The sequence below is a fragment of the Pelophylax lessonae genome (genome assembly GCF_965119305.1).
Source record: "Pelophylax lessonae genome assembly, chromosome: 4".
Taxonomy (NCBI): domain Eukaryota; kingdom Metazoa; phylum Chordata; class Amphibia; order Anura; family Ranidae; genus Pelophylax; species Pelophylax lessonae.
The window spans coordinates 5,397,588-5,419,818 of record NC_138771.1 but is presented as its reverse complement, the minus strand read 5'-3'; positions in this window follow the sequence as shown (position 1 = coordinate 5,419,818).

Below are 22,231 nucleotides of genomic sequence, written 5' to 3'. Positions count from 1 at the left end.
GACCCCTGACAGACATTTTTGACACTTTTGGGGTTACCAGTGACATTACTACAGTAATCAGTGCTACCGGTATAAATATGCACTGTTACTGTAAAAATGACACTGGCAGGGAAGGGGTTAACTTTATTGGTGATCAGTGGGTTAAATGTATCCCTAGGGGCGTGATTCTAACTGTGGGGGGGGGGAGGGCGTGGCTTGTGATGTAACCACAGAGACATACGATCCTACATAGCAGGATCGTATGATCTCTGCTGTTACACTAGGGAGAATGACAGACGGCTTTGTTTACATCAGCCGCCTGCCTTTCCAGCGGGAGATCGCGAGTGACCGGCGGACATCAGAGCCGCCGGTCACTAGCGCGGGGAAGGCAGGGAACGAGCGGGGGTGGGAGCGCGCCTCGGGCGGCGCGCGCTCGCCCCCTAGAGGCTCATGGACGAGCGACGTAGCCCTACGTCGTTTTGCCTGTACGGGGCTGACCGCCGCAGTAGATAGTCGTGCGGCGGTCGGCAAACGGTTAAATTAAGAAATGTACTCCCATATCAGAAGTAAAAACAAGCATGGATAACAGTAATCGTAGCTGCAACTTCCCAGATATTTGCATGGAGGATGCTTGAACCCGTCCCGTACCTGCCGAGACATCAGAGCAAAAAAAAAGCAACAAGGAGCTGAGGAGGGACAATTCCAGACTGGACATTGCACCGTTTAGAAGGCTCATTAGTGTAACTTCCAACCAATTACTATAAAAAGGTAAAAAAAAATACTAACCACAAGATACTCCGAGTGTCAACCTTATGGCAGTGGCGTCTCTATGGGGGTGCAGACTGGACCCCCCCCCCCCCCCCCGGAGGCAGGACAGCTCAGGATAGAGGGAGGGGCTGCCCAAGTTAACAGCCGGTAATTGTTGCTTGGATGCAGGGAAGTCTTAGCCAGTGCCATCTTAAGAGCATTACACCATCGCCTACACAATCACCTACAAGAATAAAAATGCTAATTATTGATAAGACGATATTTATTGGTACAGCAGTGCCAGGCTAATGACAGCTTCCAAGTTCAGCAGCTGGGTCCGGTGATCACACACACGGACGGGAGTCAGACTTGACTGTCCTGTGTGTGCCTGTTCCTGTGGAGACGGACAGACATTCCTGCAGTTGTGGGCTCCCCCTCCATGGCCCAAGTGGCCTGACAGCAGCGCAAGGCCGACAGATGCTTGCCACCTGCTAAGTTTGGTGGTGGGATGCACATGGAAATCGGGACTAATGCTTGGCAGGGGCTGGGTCGCTGGGCAGGTTGGGCCCCCAGGGCAAGTGGAGCCCCCGGGCAACTGCCCAGTGTACCCATTCTGTAAAATGGCCCTGGTCTTAACAGTTCCTGCCCTCTGTCCAGACCCGCTGTGTCCCCAGTCCTCCAGACTGTCTATGTAAGGTAAGAAAGGAGGAGGAACGATGAGGGGGCAATGTGGGGGGAGCTGAGCACAGTAATGGGGCACTGTGAGGGGGGGCTAAATACAGTAATGGGGGAAAGGGGGGAAGAGAAAAGTGATGAGGTGCTGTGAGGGGGGCTAAAGACAGTAATGGGGCTCTGGAGGGCAGATGAGGACAGTAATGGGGTGCTGTGAGAGGGGCTGAAGACAGAAATGAGGCACTGGGGGAGGGGGGTGAGCTGAGGATAGCAATGTGGGAAAGGGGGGCTGGGAACAGTAATGAGGCGCTGGGGGAAGGGGGGGGGGGGTGAGCTGAGGATAGCAATGGGGAAAGGAGGGGCTGGGAACAGAAATGGGGAAAGGGGGGCTGGGAACAGTAATGAGGTGCTGGGGGGAAGCCGAGGACAGCAATGGGGGAAAAGGGGGGGCTGAGAAGAGAGATGGGGTTCTGTGAGAGGGGCTGAAGAAAGTAATGGGGTGCAGGGGGGGGGGGTAACTGAGGACAGCAATGGGGAAAAAGGGGGGGGGGGCTTGGAACAGTAATGGGCCACTCTAAGGGGGCTGAAGATAGTAATGGGGTGCTGGGGGGGGCAGCTGAGGACAGAGATGGGGGAAAGGGGGGCTGAGAACAGTGATGGGGCCCTGTGAGGGGGGGCTGAAGATAATATTGGGGCTCTGGGGGGGCTGAGGACAGTAATGGGGCACTGTGAGAGGGGCTGAAGACAGTAATGGGGCAGGGGGGGGGGGCTGAGGACAGCAATGGGAGGTCTGGTATGGGGGGAGCTGAGGACAGTAATAGGGCACTGTGAGGGGGGGTCTGAGGACAGTAATGGGGTGAAGAGAGAACGGACGCCTAACTGACATTTTTGACACTTTTGTCACTGTACTGACACTGGCAAATACCACCAAAAGAAAGCTCTATTTGTGGAAAAAAAACCCATCAATTTTATTTGGGTACAGTGGTGCAAGACCGTGCAATTGTCCGTTAAAGTAGCGCAGTGCCGAATTGCAAAAATGGCCTGGTCATTAAGGGGGAAAATCCTTCCAGTCCAGAAGTGGTTAATAAGTGAGTGGGAAGGTACACAGAGGTTCCTAACCTTTTGGTGAGGATACCTAATTAGGCTAATTGTTTCCCCACCCAACTTTGTTTCCGGATACTTACGGTTACGTCACGTCCACTCTTTGGAATGCAAACCGCGACATTAGTATTCCAGAATGGCGTCATGCCAATATCTTCTATGCAGGATGTGGAAACCTTACAAGCGGATCTGAACAAAATAATGGGGTGGGCAACTACATGGCAGATGAGGTTTAATGTTGAAAAATGTAAAGTAATGCACTTGGGGGCCAGAAACCAGAAAGCAAGCTACTCACTAGGGGGGGAACCTCTGGGGGAGTCTAGGATGGATAATTAAAGTCCCCCATTATAATGACATTTCCCATCCTTGCTGCCAATCTTATCTGTAACATGAGGTCCGCCCCCCCCCTCCTCCCTCTGGTTGGGGGGCCTATAGCATACGCCCAATATTACCTTCCCCACCGTGCCTTCTCTTTGAAGCTCTACCCATAGGGATTCTGCCTCATCCATAGCTCCATTATTAATATCATCCCTCATATTTACCTGTATGCTGTTCTTAATATACAGACATACCCCTCCCCCTTTTTTACCTTCTCTATCTCTGCGATAAAGGGAATACCCCTGAATGGTCGCCATCCAATCATGAGAGCTGTCAAACCAAGTCTCTGTTATCCCCACAAAATCTAAGTCCTCCTCAAACATCAGCAGCTCCAGCTCTCCCATCTTGTTGGCCAGGCTTCTGGCATTGGTATACAAACCTCGTAATTTTGATCGGTTACATTTATCCTCATTTGATGTTTTTAGGTTGCTCTCTTGATTTTTCCCCATACCCACCCTGGGTTTAGGAGCTCCAAACACCCTACCGCTAATGTCCCCATTTCTGCCCTCTGAAGCTTGCTTTCCACTGGCTAATTCTACATCTGTACCCTCCCCCCTATTCCCTAGTTTAAAAGCCCCTCTAACTTTTTGGCCATCCTCTCACCCAGTACGGCTGCACCCACCCCATTTAGGTGCAATCCGTCCCTACCAAAGAGCCGGTGACCGACTGAGAAGTCGGCCCAGTTCTCCAGGAACCCGAAACCCTCCTTACTACACCAGCTCCTCAGCCACTCGTTAACTTCCCTAATCTCCCGCTGCCTCTCTGGTGTGACTCGAGGTACAGGTAGTATTTCGGAAAATACTACCTTGGAGGTCCTACTCCTCAACTTAGCGCCTAAGTCCCTGAAATCGTTTAGGACTCTCCATCTTCCTCTGCCTATGTCATTGGTACCCACGTGTACCATGACAGCTGGGTCTTCCCCAGCCCCACCCAATAATCTGTTCACCCGATCCGCGATGTGCCGAACCCGAGCGCCCGGCAAACAACTGGCTGTTCGGCGCACACGGTCTTTGTCACAGATTACACTGTCTGTCCTTCTAATAATTGAGTCCCCTACCACCAGCACCTGTCTATCCTTTCCCTTTCTCCCAGCCTCACTGGAGGAGTTCTTCCCCTGGCAGCTAGGGGCGTCGCTCTGCTCCAGCAATGCTGGTCCCTGACTGGTTTCCCCAACATCACACAACGGGGCGTATCTATTGGGGTGCTCCAGCCCAGGATCAGCCTCCTTGCCTTGTCCCCTTCTACCCCTCCTAACTGTCACCCCTCTACTCTGCTCTGATGCCTGCACCTCCGATACTCCGCTCACCTCTGTGCAGACCCCTGCCTGCACCTGACTGGTACGATCCTGGCTCTCCTCCGGTATGGACATTCGTCTCAGTGTTGCCAGCTGCCTCCCTAGATTCAGGACCTGAGCTTCCAGGGAAGCAACATGCTTACATTTTGCGCATTTGTATTCGCCCTCTATCACATGTCCGAGGAACGCATACATATCACAAGATGTACACCGAGTCGCATCTCCACACCCGCCGGGCATTGTACCTACTAATCTAATCTAATGGGGATTCAGTAATTTAAGTCTATCCTATGTCGCTATTTCCTGGCTTCCTAACTCTACCTTCTCACCCTCTGGTACTCCGCTTCACTCACTTGACACTGAGTTGCACAACACTCACAATCTCACAGCCCGGTCAGTCGCACAACACTCCCAGCCGCACCACCCAGTCAGTCGCACACACTCCCAGCCGCACCACCCGGTCAGTCGCACACACTCACAGTTGCTCAACACTCACAGACACACAGCCCGGTCAGTCGCACCACACTTCACAGATACACAGCCCGGTCAGTCGCACAACACTCACAGACACACAGCCCGGTCAGTCGCACAACACTCACAGACACACAGCCCGGTCAGTCACACAGGTAATAACAGGTACTCCCAGACACTCAGGTAGTAACAGGTACTCCCAGACACTCAGGCAGTAACAGGTACTCCCAGACACTCAGGTAGTAACAGGTACTCCCAGACACTCAGGTAGTAACAGGTACTCACAGACACTCAGGTAGTAACAGGTACTCACAGACACTCAGGTACTACACTACACTACACCCTCAGTCAGTGTTCAACCTCAGTCACCAGTCTTACTTACCTAATGTGTGTCCCTTTAAGCCTGTCACTTGCAGTTCCTCCCTCTCCCTCAATCGGTCAGTCTCCTCTCTGCACCCGCCTCCCTCGGTCACTTCCCTGTCAGCTAGTCTCCTCTGCTCCTCTCTGTGGGGGGGGGGGGTGGTTCCCGCACCGCTCGCCGCAAGGGGGATTCACTGCCGCCCACAACAAGGGAGGTAGGGGGGTTACCGCACCGCTCGCCGCCCGCCTTTACCTCGGGGGGGGGGGGGGTTCTAGCACCCGACGCCGCTGCAGCAAGGGAGGGGTGGGGGGGTTACCCACCGCTCGCCGCCCGCTTTAGTTCGGAGGGGTTCTAGCACCGGACGCCGCCGCTTCTACTGGGGGGGGGGGGGGTACTCACACACACCGATCTGCAAAACACCTGCTCCTCTCACACGCACGCCGCAACTGATCCCACGCTCTCTGCTCCTCTGCTCTGCTCCACAGCACCACCTGCAGGATCCACCGAGCAGGAGACAGTCTGGTCAAGGAGAATCCTAGGTGCAGCACAATGTACAACATACAGGGGGTATACAATGTACAACATACAGGGGTATACAATGTACAACATACAGGGGTATACAATGTACAACCTACAGGGGTATACAATGTACGGTTAACAGCAAACACACACATACAGTATCATAGGTTGAACTGGATGGACTGATGTCTTTTTTCAGCCTCACAAACTATGTAACTATGTAACTATGTAACATTCTCACCAGGGCTGCTGATAAGGCAGTACAGCCAGCCCTCCTTTACTGGGCCAACGCTCCATCAGTTCAAAAGGGGGGGCCCAGTCACCTGCTGAGCAGGAGGGCCGGCTGTATGGTCTTATTACAGCCACTGATCCTCTTCTACCTTCCCCTGCAGCGCTACCAGCTTCTCTTCCTTACTCCGGGTGCACAGCAGGGGGATAGGTCATAGCACATGCGCCCCTTCCATTTGCTGCTCTGGCCCCCCACCTCCATCTTCCCTCCTCTCCTATCGGCATCTACTATTGGCACAAAGGGAGACGTTTCAGGATAGAGAGTAGAAAAAGGGGCTGGTGAATATGTCATTTGCCGACCCCTTCCTTTCCTGAATGAACACAGTGAGCGATAGGAACCAATCACTTATGCGTCGCTCATTCATCCTGTGTTTACTATGCTTCAGTTGTTGACTTTCGGCCGGGAAGGGGGGGGGCCCTGGCAGGTAGGCTGTATGGGGCCCCCGTGATTTCAAATAGAAACCCTGATGCTCACATGCAAGAAGAGAGTTTTGTAAGTGCGCAATTGGCTTTTATATGTTTTTTTCTTTAATAATAAAAACATAATTACACTATGAATTTCTCCTGATCCTATCTCCCTACACTCATATGAGGTTCTGTGACCTCCCTGCCGGAGTCACAAAAGAAAAAAAAAACATTTTTTGCCAGTGGAGAATTATTTTTGAAACACAGGAGTTTAACCCATCACTAGTCATTGAGTGAGGGCGCAAAAGGAGGGGAGCAACCCGGCACTTGTTGGAACATACTGCCACTGGAAGATTAAGATAACCAGCACTTTATAGGACTTATTGTTCATTGTAACAGAACCGCGACCCACACACTGTACTTGTGGACTTCCATCAGTATACGGCTTCCTACCTGTCCTGAACATAGATATCAGATTTTCCCAGCCGCCCCCATACAAAGCTAGCCGACAACTTAGCTTGTATACGTATCGGAATGTTCCAGAATATGAACTGTTTATTCAAACACAGGCACAAAAGGATATACACTGTGGGACAACCCCCCCCCCCATAGCAGCCAATCCACATACACATATGTGGATTCAATTGGATGTAAGATCAACCGGTTGATCTTAAGGCAGACAGAAACAATAGCACAATGGGATACAGGAACCTACCAATAACAAACCCCACCCCACCTCACTATCTATCAAGGGTCTATGAGACACTCCAACAATATTCAAGCAATCTGAGAAGTCAAATTGTTTATCTTTATATATTTCTTGAGGGACATCGTTCAGAAATATTATAGTCCCAAGTGAAAGAGGCCCTTCATTCTTTCAACACATATAGAACCCAGGATAACCGGGGTAACACGAAATGCGGTGTGGTTGTACAGCGAGTCTGATTAGTGCAGACCCAACTGGGGTTCTTGATCACCCTGTGCCCCTAATAGACACAGAGTGACTTACTGTTAGCATACAAGGTTTGTATTTAATCAGCAACAACCACTGTATGTCATTACTGTGTGCCTATTACATTGTATGACCACTAGATGGCAGTGTTACATTTGTGAGTTCATGTTTTTGTCTATGCACAAAAAGTAATAAACGAGTTCCTGCTCCGAACAAAGCAGTGTTCAGTGAAACAACAGACTGTCTGCCTGTACTTTGTTTAGCTCCAAAAAGGTTATGTCCAACACTTACACATGGGAGGGGCTGGGGAAGCTGGTCAAGGAGTTTCCTGACCTCTCTAAAGTAATCTGGGTTTCACAAGCCCCCCACCCAAAGTGACTCCTCCTTTAGTCTCCTTTCGGCAGGAGACTAACACAGAAGGAGACCCCAAATGGGTTGACTTTGAAGTTTGTCCGTAGTTCCAGTAACGATTCTTTAGATCGCTTACTCATAACCAATTGGTTATGAGTAAGCGATCTAAAGAATCGTGAAACGCGTCAACCTGTCCCATGTCTGTATGATGCACTGTATGTATTCAAGTTCTATGGGGAATTAAACACTTCCATTTTCATCTTCTCCTGAGTGCGTTCAAACTTTCTCTTTGATTACTTGACTACTGGATGGTGGATCCGACCTGCACTGGAGTGCTTTGCCTCACCTGACCGGCTTTTTTATGTTACTAGAATTGTTTCTCCGTAGTTCCAGTCCTCCAATGTCCACACAGTACCCCAAGCAATTTGTCCCAAACGGAGCATTACAAACCCAGCCAACCTCTGCCTCTCTCGTAGAACATACCTGCTGCGGAGGAGAAGCGTGGACTGGCCCTTCTCCCTGGAGTCCTTTCAGTCGCTGGAGAGAAGACAGGGTGGCTGGGCTCACACCCTCATGCTGTTGGGGAACTGGGCCGACTGGGCCTCAAATGGAAGGTGGAGGAGCGCAAGGTCTCTGTGTAGAGATGTACCGAACTGTTCGCCGGCCGGCGGACAGTTCCCGGCGAACTTAGCATGTTCGCGTTCGCCGCTGCGGGCGAACATATGCGATGTTCGGTCCGCCCCCTATAATACATCATTGAGGCAAACTTTGACCCTGAACTTCACAGTCAGCAGGCACATTTCCAGCCAATCAGCATACCTCCCTCCCACACCCTCCCACCTCCTATAAATAAGCAAGGGCAGCATCCATCTTAGATCATTCTGAAGCAGTGTGTTAGTGAGAGCAGGGAGAGGGCTGCTGCTGCTGCTGCTGCTGTTAATAGCTAGGGACAGTTGCTAGTCAGTGTTCTTGGTCCACTACTGCTGTAAGGACAGCATCCTGACAGCACCCCAAAAAGCCCTTCTAAGAGCTGGTATTTGGGTAATTTTTTTATATATATATATATATATATATATATATCTAGTGTTCCCAAAAGCCCTTTTTAGGGCTGGTAATTGAGTATTTATATATATATATATATATATATATATATATATATATATATATATATATATATATATATATATATATATATCTAGTGTCCCCAAAAGCCCTTTTTAGGGCTGGTAATTGAGTATTTTTTATATATATATATATATATATATATATATCTATTGTACACTGCAGTTGCCTGCCCACTGTGTGTGAGAGGCCACAGACCCACCACAGACTGTACTGTGTGCACACCACACTCATTTTGGGTGGCACAGGCACAGTACCTTGCATTTTAAAAAATATTTTTTTTTTTCCTCTGTCATAATTGCAGTGAGTGCTGTGTCAGGTCCACAGAGTGCACTGTACCCACTGCAGTGCACTGCCCACCACTGATATATATACGGTGGCACAGCATCTTGTTGCAAATTGAAAAAAAAAAAATATTTTTTTTTATTGCAGTTGCCTGGGCTGCCAGTGACTGTCAGGTCCACAGAGTGTACTGTGCCCACTGTAGTGCCACTGCATGCCCACCCACCACTGATATATATACGGTGGCACAGCAGCTTGCAAAGTAAAAATATATATATTTTTTTTATAATTGCAGTTGCCTGGGTGCCAGTGACTGTCAGGTCCACAGAGTGTACTGTGCCCACTGCAGTGCCACTGCCCACCCACCACTGATATATACGGTGGCAGGCATGACTTTTTTTGGATTAGTGTCTGGGGGGGTCTAAAAAGCGTACCTGTGAAGTTTCAGCTCTGTAGCATGTCCAGAACCAGAAAAAAAGATCATATAGGTGTAAAAGGGGTTCCCACCATCCCTGTTCTACTGAAAAATTATCTTTTTTTCTGGTTCTGGACATGTTACAGAGCTGAAACTTCACAGGTACACTTTTTAGACCCCCTAGGCACTAAATCACACAAAAAAGTTCTTAAAAATTGTCATTTTTGATAGAGAGACAATTATTGGAAAAATTAAAAAAAAAAAAAACTTTAAAAAAAAAAATTTCTTTGTATTTATTGTCTGGGGGGTCTAAAAAGCGTACCTGTGAAGTTTCAGCTCTGTAGCATGTCCAGAACCAGAAAAAAATAAAATTAGGGTTAGGGCTAGGGTTAGGGTTATTTTTAGTGCTTAGGGTTAGAGGGTTAGAGTTAGAGGGGTAGGGGTAGGGCTACTAACTCTAACCCTAAGTATCTCACCGTAACCCTAACCCTAGCCCCTAACACTAAACCTAACCCTAACCCTCTAACCTTAACCCTAACCCTCTAAGCCTAGCCATAAAAATAACCCTAACCCTAAACCTAACCCTAACCCTAACCCTAGCCCTAACCCTAGCCCTAAGCCTAACCCTAGCCTTAACCCTAATTCTATTTTTTTTCTGGTTCCGGACATGCTACAGAGCTGAAACTTCACAGGTACACTTTTTAGACCCCCCAGATGCTAAATCCAAAGAAATGTTTTATTTTTTTTAATTTTTCCAATAATTGGCTCTCTATCAAAAAATTACAATTTTTAAGAACTTTTTTTTTGTGTGATTCAGTGTCTGGGGGGGGGGTCTAAAAAGTGTACCTGTGAAGTTTCAGCTCTGTAGCATGTCCAGAACCAGAAAAAAATTAGAATTAGGGTTAGGGCTAGGGTTAGGGATATTTTTAGTGCTTAGGGTTAGACGGTTAGGGTTAGAGGCGTAGGGGTAGGGCTACTAACTCTAACCCTAAGTATCTCACTGTAACCCTAACCCTAGCCCCTAACACTAAACCTAACCCTAACCCTTAAAGCCCAGTTCCTGTCCCATTTTGGTCGGTTCTGGTCTGTTTGCAGTTGTTTGCGGTGCGTTAAACGGGGAGTTTGGTCTGTCAGAGTTTGGTCTGTCACTGTGAAGCGGGCATAACCCTTACACTACCTGATCGATACAACATCATACCTGATCGTATACACACACTGGATGATTTAAAGCACGTTATTCCAAACAATTTAGGAATTTTAGGTGATTTATGCCCTTTATGGAATAAAACCCGACTCTGCGTCAACTAAGTAATTTTCCATGGGAGTTTTGCCATGGATCCCCCTCCGGCATGCCACAGTCCAGGTGTTTGTCCCCTTGAAACAACTTTTCTATTACTATTGTGGCCAGAAAGAGTCCCTGTGGGTTTTAAAATTCGCCTGCCTATTAAAGTCTATGGCGGTTCGCAATGTTCGCCGGTTCGTGAACATTCGCCGATGTTCGCGTTCGCCGCTCACGAACGGCGAATTTTATGTTCGCGACATCACTATCTCTGTGATGTCATCATGGAGGAGGGGAAGAGGACTCCAGTGGCAACCTGTGAAGCTCTGGTGAACTCCATGCCCAAGAGGGTTAAGCCAGTGCTGGAAAATAATGGTGGCCACACAAAATATTGACACTTTGGGCCCAATTTGGACATTGTCACTTAGGGGTGTACTCACTTTTGTTGCCAGCGGTTTAGACATTAATGGCTGTGTGTTGAGTTATTTTGAGGGGACAGCAAATTTACACTGTTACAGCCGGTTCACACAGGCGCGACCCAACTTGCCGGGGCGACCTGTGAAATCGCGGTGCGCAGCTCGCACCGCGCCCTCGGAGCGCCCGGCACGGACTTCATATCATTGAAGTCAATGCAGGTCGCCCCAAAGAAGCTCTGGACCCTTTTTCTAAGTCAGAGCGACTTGTGTCGCTCCTATTAGAACGGGTCCACAGCTTCTCTATGGCAGGCGACCCACGGCGACTTTACTTTACATTGTAGCAAAGTGTAATTTCTTCAGTGTTGCCACATGAAAAGTTAGAATAAAATATTTACAAAACTGTATAAATATATATATATATATATATATATATATATATATATATATATATATAATGTATATATACTGTATATACTATATATGGAGTACATTGCATTACACTGACTGCATGGGTGTGTCCGGATGAAGACAGACACCTGGAATTTCTTACCCCCTCTCGCACTTTACATCAGCCTTTTTCAACCAGGGTGCCTTGAGGCTTCTTCAGGGGTGCCTTGAGGCTTCTTCAGGGGTGCCTTGGCCAAATGCCTAAAAATTGGTATACAAGCCAACAGGTGGATGAAGCCTTTTAGTTACACAAAGCCACAGGTTTTCTTTATACACCATTAAGACTTTCGATACACTGGCATCCTAACAACCAATGATGTCAGTTGATAAGGAGGATGTCTGTTGCCTCCACAGCATCCTTGTTTGACCCTCCTCTGCCCCTCTCCCCCAGCACTGGGATCACATTAGCTTGGTGGAGAGAAATTGAGGGAGAAGAGAAACATTGGAATAATAGTCAGTACCAGTGTGCAAAAGTGTATTTGATTTGGAAGAATAACACCCCTCTAACGTTGGGTGTCCTACGTGTGTGAATGTTGCTGCATTATGTAACACTATTGGAATCGTTTTTACATTTTTTTTTTTTTTTTTTTAAGAAGTTTTTATTGGTATTTCAAAAGTATCAAAAACATGCAAGAGGACATGTAATTACAAGAACAAAGTGCAATAAACACAGCAGAAACCAAATAACTTCCGTAATTACAGCATGTAAGGGAGTAATAGCGTAAAACAGGGTAGGGTGGGGGGGAAAGGTGAGGTGGAGGGGGGGATGATAGTAATGATGATACACAGAGTGTATCTTGGAGTTTAGGTTGCCAAACCATCTAATTACTACCCCTCACGATGGGAAGTGCGGGAGAAAAAACATCTTATATTTACCAATGAAGAGTGACAATATGGACTATGATTTCCAGACGGGGGGGGGGGGGGAGGAAGAAGGGGAAGGGGAATGGAGAGGGGAGGGAGGGGGAAGTCCGAGTGGTCAACAACCTAAAGATTTATACTTTGCTCGCAAGCAAATACACAACATACAGTAATCTATCAGATGCAATAGTCAAGTAAACCTGGGTGTTAAGGCTATCAGCAGGGGGGGGTCTTGGAACGGGTTCTCCGTTATCTGAGGTACCAAGGCCATCTCATTTGGGCTACGGGGAAGATGCGTATAGTAAAGTCCTGCGTAGGCTGATCATTTCCTCCAGAATTTGAGAGGATTAGCCTTGGTGAGAGACAAGTCCAGGTGCTCTTTTCGTAAAAGGGCATTAAGATCAGACTTGACTTCCCCCACCTTGGGTGTAGTGGGAGACACCCAGTGGCGAAGGATGATCCTCCTAGAAATCATGAGACAAGTGACAAGCCAGGGTTTGTGTTTCCGAATAATGGTGTTTCTTTGCCTGTCCACTGCCACTGGGGCCGAGTTTAGTAGACCATCCATGTGTCCAAAAAGAAGGGGGAGAGGGTCTCTGGTGGGCTTCAGACCAGTGACCCTAAGGGTCAGGAGTTCCACCTGGTCCCAAAACTTTGAGATGTGGGGACAGGACCATAGTCTGTGCAAGAGAGTGGGTCGGTGTATCAAGCACCATGAGCAGGCTTGGTAGGGAGTGTGTACAGGAGAGGAGGAAAAGGGGGTGTAGGCATGATGAAGTATCCGGAACTGTTGCTCCCTCCAGAAAGCATTGCAGATATAGGCACAGGTGGTGTTGAATCCTGCCAACACTAGAGGCTTCATGGCTTTGGATGATAGAGCCTTATCCCAAGAGGAGTTGAGGTAGTCTTTGGCACTAGAGTGCAAGGCGGTTTGGATGGGTCGGTACAAATGAGATAGTTTTAAAGTAGGCTGCAGAGTAAGAGAGTCCAGAGGATCGTGGGCAAAGCGACTTAGTGGTTTGGAACAAAGGGAGTTGACAAAGGCATGCAGTTGGTGCAAGTATAGATAATGGTGCGGGGATAGACCAAATTCCACTTGAAGGTCGGTGAACGCGAGTGGGGATCCAGAGACAGGGTCATAGAGCTGAGCAAAGAATTTGAGGCCCTGATCTGCCCACTGGGAGTATATTCGTTCCAGGTGGAGGTGTGACAGGGCAGGGTGGCCACTGATGGGTAGGTGTCGGGAAATATGCTTAGGGAGTCCCAGTTTTTTACGGAGTTCTCTCCAGGCAGTTCCCGTGTCCCTGAGGAGGATATGCTGTCGAAGATGTAACGGTAGGTCTCCCCATTTACAGTGCAGGACAGCTGCAAGATTATATGGTTGTGCTATTTGTGATTCCAGTGAAAAATTTGAGAAATATGAGGTACCCTGGATCCAGTCTAGTCCTATCCTCACTAGACTGCATAAGTTATATAGTCTGATGTCTGGGAGGTTCATGCCACCTCTGAGTCTAGGGGGTACAATTTGTGTAGAGCTATGCGGGGCTTCCTTGAGGACCAAAGGAAGTTAGTAAGGGACTTCCGAAACAGTGTCAAGTCTTTGTGCTTGATAAGTAAGGGAAGGGTCTGAATTACATACAATAATTTAGGGAAGGAGACCATTTTATACAAGTGGCATCTACCAATAAGGGAGAGAGGGAGTTTGGACCAACTAGCTAATTCTTTGGTAAGTTTAAGGAATAGTGGAGTGTAGTTCAGGTGGTACAATGAAGACGGGGTCTTGCCAATCATAATTCCCAAGTATTTAATGTGGTTTTTAGCTAACGGGAAAGGGGACGAGGCCGACCAAAATGGAGGTTGTGGGGATTTTAACGATAAAATCTCACTCTTGGTGTAATTAATCCGGAGCCCAGAACATAATCTGAATCTATCAAAAATGGTCTTGACTCGATCAACATCCTGTGCTGGGTTGGAGGTGAAAAGTAAAATGTCATCAGCAAAGAGGACAGACCGGAGTTCCTCATTGCCAATCAAGACTCCTGAAAGGGGGGCATGACATGCAAGGTAGCGGGCTAAAGGTTCCAAAGCCAGATTAAAGAGGAGGGGGGAGAGGGGGCAGCCCTGGCGGGTGCCTTTGTGTAAAGGAATATTGTTAGACAAGAAGTTTGAGGTGACTACCTTCGCAGTGGGGGATTTGTACATGGCGGTGATAAGGTGTAGAAAGGGACCCGTAAAACCGAATTTTTGAAGGGCAAGATGGAGCCAATGGAAGCTAACATTGTCGAACGCCTTTTCGGCATCCAACGTGAGTATTGCAATATCAGATTGTGGCTGGCTTTGTTGTTGGGATAGTACAGCTAAGACTTTACGGATGTTGGCCGTGGCTGAGCGGCCTTTAGTGAAGCCTGATTGGGATGGGTGAAGAATGGTGGGCATTATGAGTGCTAGCCGACTGGCCATGATTTTAGATAGCAATTTAGCGTCAAGATTAATCAAAGAAATAGGGCGGTATGAACCTGGTTCAGACGGGTCCTTGCCTGGCTTGGGGATAAGTTTTATATACGCTTGGGCACCGGTAGGAATATAATCACCTCCGTCCAAAATGAACTGATAAAGGGCAAGCAGGGAGGGAGAAAGGATATCCTCAGTCAATTTAAAGAATTCAGAGGAAAAACCGTCTGGGCCAGGAGCTTTGCCAGGGGATAGTGAGGAGATGGCGTCAATGATTTCCGATATATCAATAGGGGCATTAAGTTGGGAGAGTTGAAGCTCTGAGACTCCGGGTAAGGTGACCTCCCGAAGGAAATTGAGGGCTGTCAATTCATCAATGGGGTCTCGACCGTAAAGGTTAGCATAGAAATTTTCCATGATCTTGTTAATACCGTCCGGGGTTGAGGTGAGGGTTCCCGTGGGGTCTTTTAAGGATTTTATCGACGTGACAGTGTGTGGTCCCTTACAGAGGCGAGCCAAGAGTTTGCCTGATTTGTTCCCAAATTTGTGATATTGTATGTCCTGTACAAATTTATGAAACTGTTCCTGGGCCAGAGCCCATTTGTCAAAATCTTGTTTCGCCTCTTTCCATTGTGCTACGTGCAAGAGGGAGTGCCGCTCCTGGAGACGGGAATGTGCAGCCTGCAGGGCCGCGCTGGCTTTTTCATAGCCAGCCGCTGCCCTTTTTTTGTAAGCAGAGGCAAAGGCGATGATTCGCCCTCTAAGGACCGCTTTGCCCGTCTCCCAGAGCAGCACGGGATTGTCAGCGTGCTGGGCGTTGTCCGACAGAAAGTCCCGCCATGTGTCGGCTAGTACATTGCGCAGTTCGGGGTTGCCTGCTAAATAGGATGGGAAACGCCGGGGCTTATAGTTAGATCTTGGGGCGGAGATTGTGAGGGAAACCGATATGGGCGAGTGATCCGAAATGACCATGTCAATGATGTCAGGGGTGTGCAGCAAATGTAGGATAGACGGGTTCCCGAAGAAATAGTCAATTCGGGAAAATGAGTCGTGTGGAGGGGAGTAGTAGGTGTATGACCTATCAGTGGGGTTCGCCAGGCGCCAGACATCAGTAAGGTGGAGACTGTTAGCGAAATCAGCGAGGAGAGAGGGAGGTGTAACAGGTGCATTGGGGGCACACGACGATCTGTCTGTGAGTGGATCAATAACCGCATTGAAATCTCCCCCCAGGAGGAGAGGAAGATGGGCTTCGGGAGCCAGTAAACCCGTTAGTTGTTGGAAAAAAAGCGCAGAGGTGGGGGTTGGGGCATAAATGTTGGTCAGGACAAGGGACTCGGAATTATCGGCCAGGAGAAGAATGAGCAATCTACCATCAGTGTCTGAGTGTAAGGTGGAAATGTCTATTGTGACCCGTTTATGGACCAATATGAGGACGCCCGCCTTGCCCTTGTGAGAGGCCGAGCCATAAATCCGACCTACCCACAGTCTTTTCATGCGGTCTAGATCCGACTGGGATAGGTGGGACTCCTAGAGTAGAGCTATATCAGCGCCCAGACGCCGCAGGTGACGCAGAACCGCCATTCGTTTATGGGGAGAACGGAGACCCTTCACGTTCCAGGAGACTATTTTCAAGTCAAGGGGGGTGTAAAAAGGGGATTAGTTGCGTGCAGGCAGGGATAATCACTATAGAGAAGTAATATAGCACTCGGAAGTGCTCAGATAGGTGCATGGGAGTAGGCACAGGGGTGGCATGAAGGAAGGAAGTGGGACGGGAACAAGCTTTGTGCCGTCTGCATTCCAGGAAAACCGGAATGAAGAGGGGCAAAACCAACAGGATAACAAAAATAAAACTAGAACATACCATAACAAGTGTAGACTTCACTTTTTTCCGTACGGCAACAGAACCTCCGACAGCGTTACCGGTTTGTAGCTGGTTCCGCTCGCTCTGGGCAAAAGGATGGTATGCTGCAGAAAGGGAAAACAGATGGCATTCCAGGCATGACACCCCGGCAGTAGAGACGAAGTGGAAGCAGGAACCGCGGTAAGACTGTGTACAGAAAGGAACAAATATAACATTATAAAACAGTAGCATCTAGGTGCGGTAATATGAAGTAACAAGAGTGGGGGGGGGGGGTAACCCGCAGTTGCCAAAAACCTTGGTGGGCATGTCGTGACTCAAGGAGCAGTTGTCGCAAGGAATCAAATAGCTAGTAGCGGTATCAGACAGGCACCTTGAGTCAGTGGTCGTAACAAGGACATTGTGCTGGCGATGAGGCCATATGAGAAGTGTTGACTTCAGCGGCACCTGTCCCTGTATGAGGAGTTGGAAGAGAAATGGCCCCTCTTGGGAGATTCTTTTCGGGGGCTGCGAAGGTCCCTATGAGAAGGGGAGACGGGAGGCGCAGCAGGGGGTTGCGTATCCATGGACAAATGCAGATGGGTTTGAATATGGTCTATGGCTTCTTTCGGATGGGTGAAGGCTTTAGACTCGCCAAATTGGTCTGTGAACCTAAGGGTTGCTGGATAAGCAAGGGTGAACTTCAGGCCCTTTTGGTAAAGGGCATTACACGCCGGTTGAAAGGCCTTGCGTCTACGTGCCACTTCCTGGGAATAGTCCGCGAAGAGTAGTAGTTTGCTGCCATCCAGGACGAGTGACTTGGCATTTTTAAAAGACTTTAGGATGGATAGTCTGTCAGCGTAGTTTAAGTAGCGAACTATGACCGGACGGGGGGTCTTGCGGTCGTTGGAGGGCGCACCAAGATGGTGAGCTCGTTCAATGGTACACGTTGTCGTTAATCCAAGAGCCTGAGGTATGCGTGTAGAACAGATATCTGGTAGATGACCCGCATTGAACGATTCAGGCAGTCCTATGATCCTCAAATTGTTCCTACGTGACCTGTTCTCAAGATCATCAATCTTATCCAGCAAGTACTGTTGTGTCTGAGCTGTTTTGGCTTCATTAGAGAAAGAGGATTGCATTTCATCCTCCAGGTCTGAGACCCTATTTTCCACCTCTGTGAGACGTTTTGCCTGATCACCCAGCTCCTTGCGAAGCTGGGATATCCCTGCTGGGACCGCCCGCTCCACAGCATCAGTGATGGTGGGTGAGATAATGGCAGCCACCGCTTGGGCCATTAGCTGATATTGGGGGTCCATTTCAGACATTGCTGTAGGCAGTGTGTGCTGCGGGGCCGCGCCATCAGCAACAGGTGCGGCGGCCATATTGCCCGGGGGGGTGGGGAGCGGCCTGTTGTATTGTATCGGGCTGCAACGGGGCCGTGGTAGCGCTCGCTCCGTGGACGAGGAATCGATCCATTAGAAGCAAGGCGGTGCGGGGTGACTCACCGGCGCTGGAGGAGCTGCGAATGACGAGCAGCGAGCGGGGATGGCAGAATTTGTAGAGAAGGTTAGTCGGAGCCGCTGCGCTCACTCCTTCTCCATACGGCGCCGGAACCGGAAGTCGTCGTTTTTACATTTTAGAATGGGGTGCCTCGAGATTGTCCATAATTTTAAAAGGCGCCTCGACTGGAAAAAGGTTGAGAAACACAGCTCTACATTGAAGGTAATAAACCTGCATTGCTCCGGCTCCATTCATGAAATATAAATACACTTTGCTGGTCTTTTGTCATTTGAACAGATTGCAACACATGGAGGAAACGTTCTGTCATTGGACTCGCTGACACCATCTGAGCCGCAGTGTGACAGTTTCCCAATACTTTCCATTGTGCCCTGTCCTGCCACTAAATTATTTACCCCCCTCCCCCACGCTCAGACCCCCCAGCCAGATGAGGCCTGACACCGCCTGACATTATTGAGTCATGTGTGATGGATGCATGGACCGGGGAGATGCTTGATGGATTTTGGGAAAGACCGCAAACTGAATACAGGACAATAAAATCTGGGAAAAGTTGGGAACTCTAAAGTCTTAAAGCATACATAGGAGAGGTTTTACCTGGCAGAGGATATGATATTCTGACCAGCCAGTCCTAAGATTTGCACAGCTCTGTCTAACACCCAGACTGGTGACCTGACTTTCCTCCCCTGTAGTTATACAGAACAGCTTGGTCCCCCCCCCCTGCCCCCTGCCTGTGAGTGGACAAGGAAGGAGTAAAAGAAGACTGATTAGGTTACCCCTCTGCCCCCTGCCTGTGAGTGGACAAGGAAGGAGTAAAAGAAGACTGATTAGGTCACCTCTCTGCCTTCTACCTGTAAGTGGACAAGGAAGGAGTAATAGAAGACTGTTTAGGTCACCTCTCTGCCCCCTGCCTGTAAGTGGACAAGGAAGGAGTAATAGAAGACTGTTTAGGTCACCTCTCTGCCCCCCGAATGCAGAGATGTATAGTAACGAAGTAGAACTACTTAAGTACTGTACTTAAGTACCGAAATGCGGTATCTGTACTTTCCTAGAGTATAATTTTTTTCTCCTACTTCTACTTTTACTTCACTACATTTTTCCGATGATTTCGATACTTCTACTCAAGTATTTTTTTTTTGTGCTGCATAGTTACTCGTTACTTTTAAAAAAAATTACCACTGCCAGAACAGTAGATGGCAGGTTGCATAAAGCTCAAAAAAATGTGTATAATGTCATTTGTAAATCAGCGCATACGAAAATAAAGGCTGTGTATAATAAAAGCTGCTATACCAAATCTTTCCAATAAAAAGAAAATATGAAACAAACAAATAAATGGTGCTACAGCGCTTAAAGTGCATCAAGAAACTACTAACAAACACAACTTGGCTGTGCGAATAAAGTGCCTGTGCAATCGATATAATATCATCGTTGCCCCCAGTGCCCTGCCCACACTCCACACAGTATCAAAAAAAAAGTGACACGAATGTGCTAAAGCCTAAATGCAGTGAAAATAATTATTCCCACAATGTAACAGTAAATTCAATTCATATAAAATATGACAATAAATCACAATAAAATAAGTTATGAAATAAGTTAGGTCAGGTTGAAGTGTGTAAACCTATCTATAACGAAAAGTCCATAAATGAATTCCAGTGTGCAAATCTAAAGTGTCACTTCACTTGTCAGATGCTTCCACCTCCTTGACCAATGTAGAATAGATGTCACCCCCAAAGTCTTAGGCTGCTTAAAGCCAAAGGCTCCACCCCATGCCATAAACCTTTCCCTTTACCTAAATAATTGAGACCACACCGTGCTTGGAGTTAATTGGCCACAGCAGCCATTTTATTAACCCTTTTACCTTAAAATTAACATAAGGAGAAAAAACATTCCTTACAAACATAAAACAATCAGTCATTAGGCCTGTTGGTCTTTGAGGCTCCTCCAAATAATTCCAAATCCTGCACTGCGGGACCTGTGCCCTGATAGGCCTCCAGCCGCGTCACCGGCTCGGAGACAAACCACTCCCCGCAGTGCCACCATTTTGAATTCCATTTAAACTGACATTAAATGGAATGCACCATAGGGACCCATACCAACGATGAGTCCCAACCATACCCTTATCCTAAACTGTTCACCTCCCCCGCCAGCAAAGACCAACAAAACGCCACCAGCACCCAAGGGTGACACCTTACCCTTGCGTGCCCCTCCAAACCCTCAAGGCTCGCTGGATCCCATCCTGTAATCCCAGGGCCCATAAATCTATACCCACCGCATTGAGGTGGACTCCATCATCCCGCAGATACCGCCATGTGTCCACTTCCAACTCCAGGTGGCGAACCACCAACCCCCCATTCCGACACACAAAGCGCCCCACTTCCTTGTTCAACTTAATCCGAGCCTTATTAAGGCGCGCGACCGACCTGGCCATGCGCCAGGACGTGCGGGCCACCATATCCGACCAAACTACAAGCAGCGCCGGAAAAGCCGTGCGCAGCCTAAGGAAATCCAACTTTATGTCCCTGATCAAGGCCCGCGCGGACCTGGCCCCCAAATCGTTGCCCCCGGCATGCAGCACCAAAACATCTGGCTGCCTGTCCAACCGGGCGAAACGATGCACTTCGGGAAGGACCCTGCCCCAAGTAAGCCCCGGCACCCCCAGCCACCTGACACAAGCCTCGTGCCGAGAAAAACCAAGTTGTCTACCATTAGGACGCACATCAGCTCTCCGGGCCCCCCAGAAAACATACGAGTGTCCCACGATCCAAACAAGGCAGGGTTCCAAACCTACAAGAAAAGGGGACAAAAGGAAAAGAAAACCAACCAATACTCAGATAACCAGCCGGGCCCACACCCCCCCAGCGACAAAAACCACCCCCCGTACATACCCTACACCAACAGCTGTGGACGAACGTACAACAAGAACCTCCTAGACTCCCAGCGCCCAATGCGTTTGACCGCATCGTCGTTCAATCCCCAGCGTGCAGCCTCAGTGGCCGCCCCGATCCGAAAGGAATGAGATGCAAACCTACTGGCATCCAAACCCAAAGAGCCCACACACCTTCTGAACACCGATACAAATTGAAAACGGGATAACGACGACCCGTCCGCATGCATTAAAAATGAACCGGGCCGCGAAGGGCGGATTGCCCAGTAATCCCGAACCGCCCCTACCGGGCACAGCGGTGAAGACGGCACCGCGAACAACCGGACACGGACCCCCTTGCCACTCTGGTCCGTTTTGGACCGTCGAAGGAGGATAGTAACCCCCTCCCGACCGACAGAGACATCCTGACCCAATAGGCCCCCCGGCACCGTCCGGGAGGAGCTGACCAATTCCCCAATCCGGAAAGCCCCGAAAAAAGCGAGAGAAAAGGCCGCCTTAAACAACACCACCTCGTAACTCGAGGCGCAGTGCACCCCCAATTGCCGGCAGACGTCCTGCAAAAGAGCGAAGGACACCGGGCGCCTAGTGTCCCTCCTCCGATAAGCCCTGGAATAGCCCCGTAACGCTTGTCTCACCACGAAGTCCTTCGTGTAATCCTGACAACCCAGAAATTTAAACAGAAAGGCCAAGCCGGACAACTTGCGAGCCACAGCGGAAGCCGACGCGCCCCTCTCAAAATGATCAGAGACAAAAGAAAGTAACACCCACCTGACCTCCGGACCCAGAGGATCCACCGATGCCACCCGCAACACCTCCAGCCACTCCAACCATACCTTGCAATAAGCCGACCACGTGGACTCGCTCACCGACTTCCTGATCCATCCAGCGAGGACCCCAAGGCAATCCCCCATAGCCACTCCGGACACGTGACTCCGCGTTGCTCCGCTGCCGGTGCCAACTCCCGGAACCTGTCCCACTGAAAACGAGACAGCGCGTCAGCAATATCATTCTTAACCCCCGGAATGTGCACAGCGTACAGGAAAACATTCAACCGTAGACACCGCAAAACCAAATACCTAAGGAGGCGCACCACCGGCTGAGACGAAGCCGACGCGCGGTTGATCACCTGAACCACCCCGAGATTGTCGCAATGGAGGCGAACCTTCAGGTTCCTGAACTCCGCCCCCCAAATCTCCAGGGC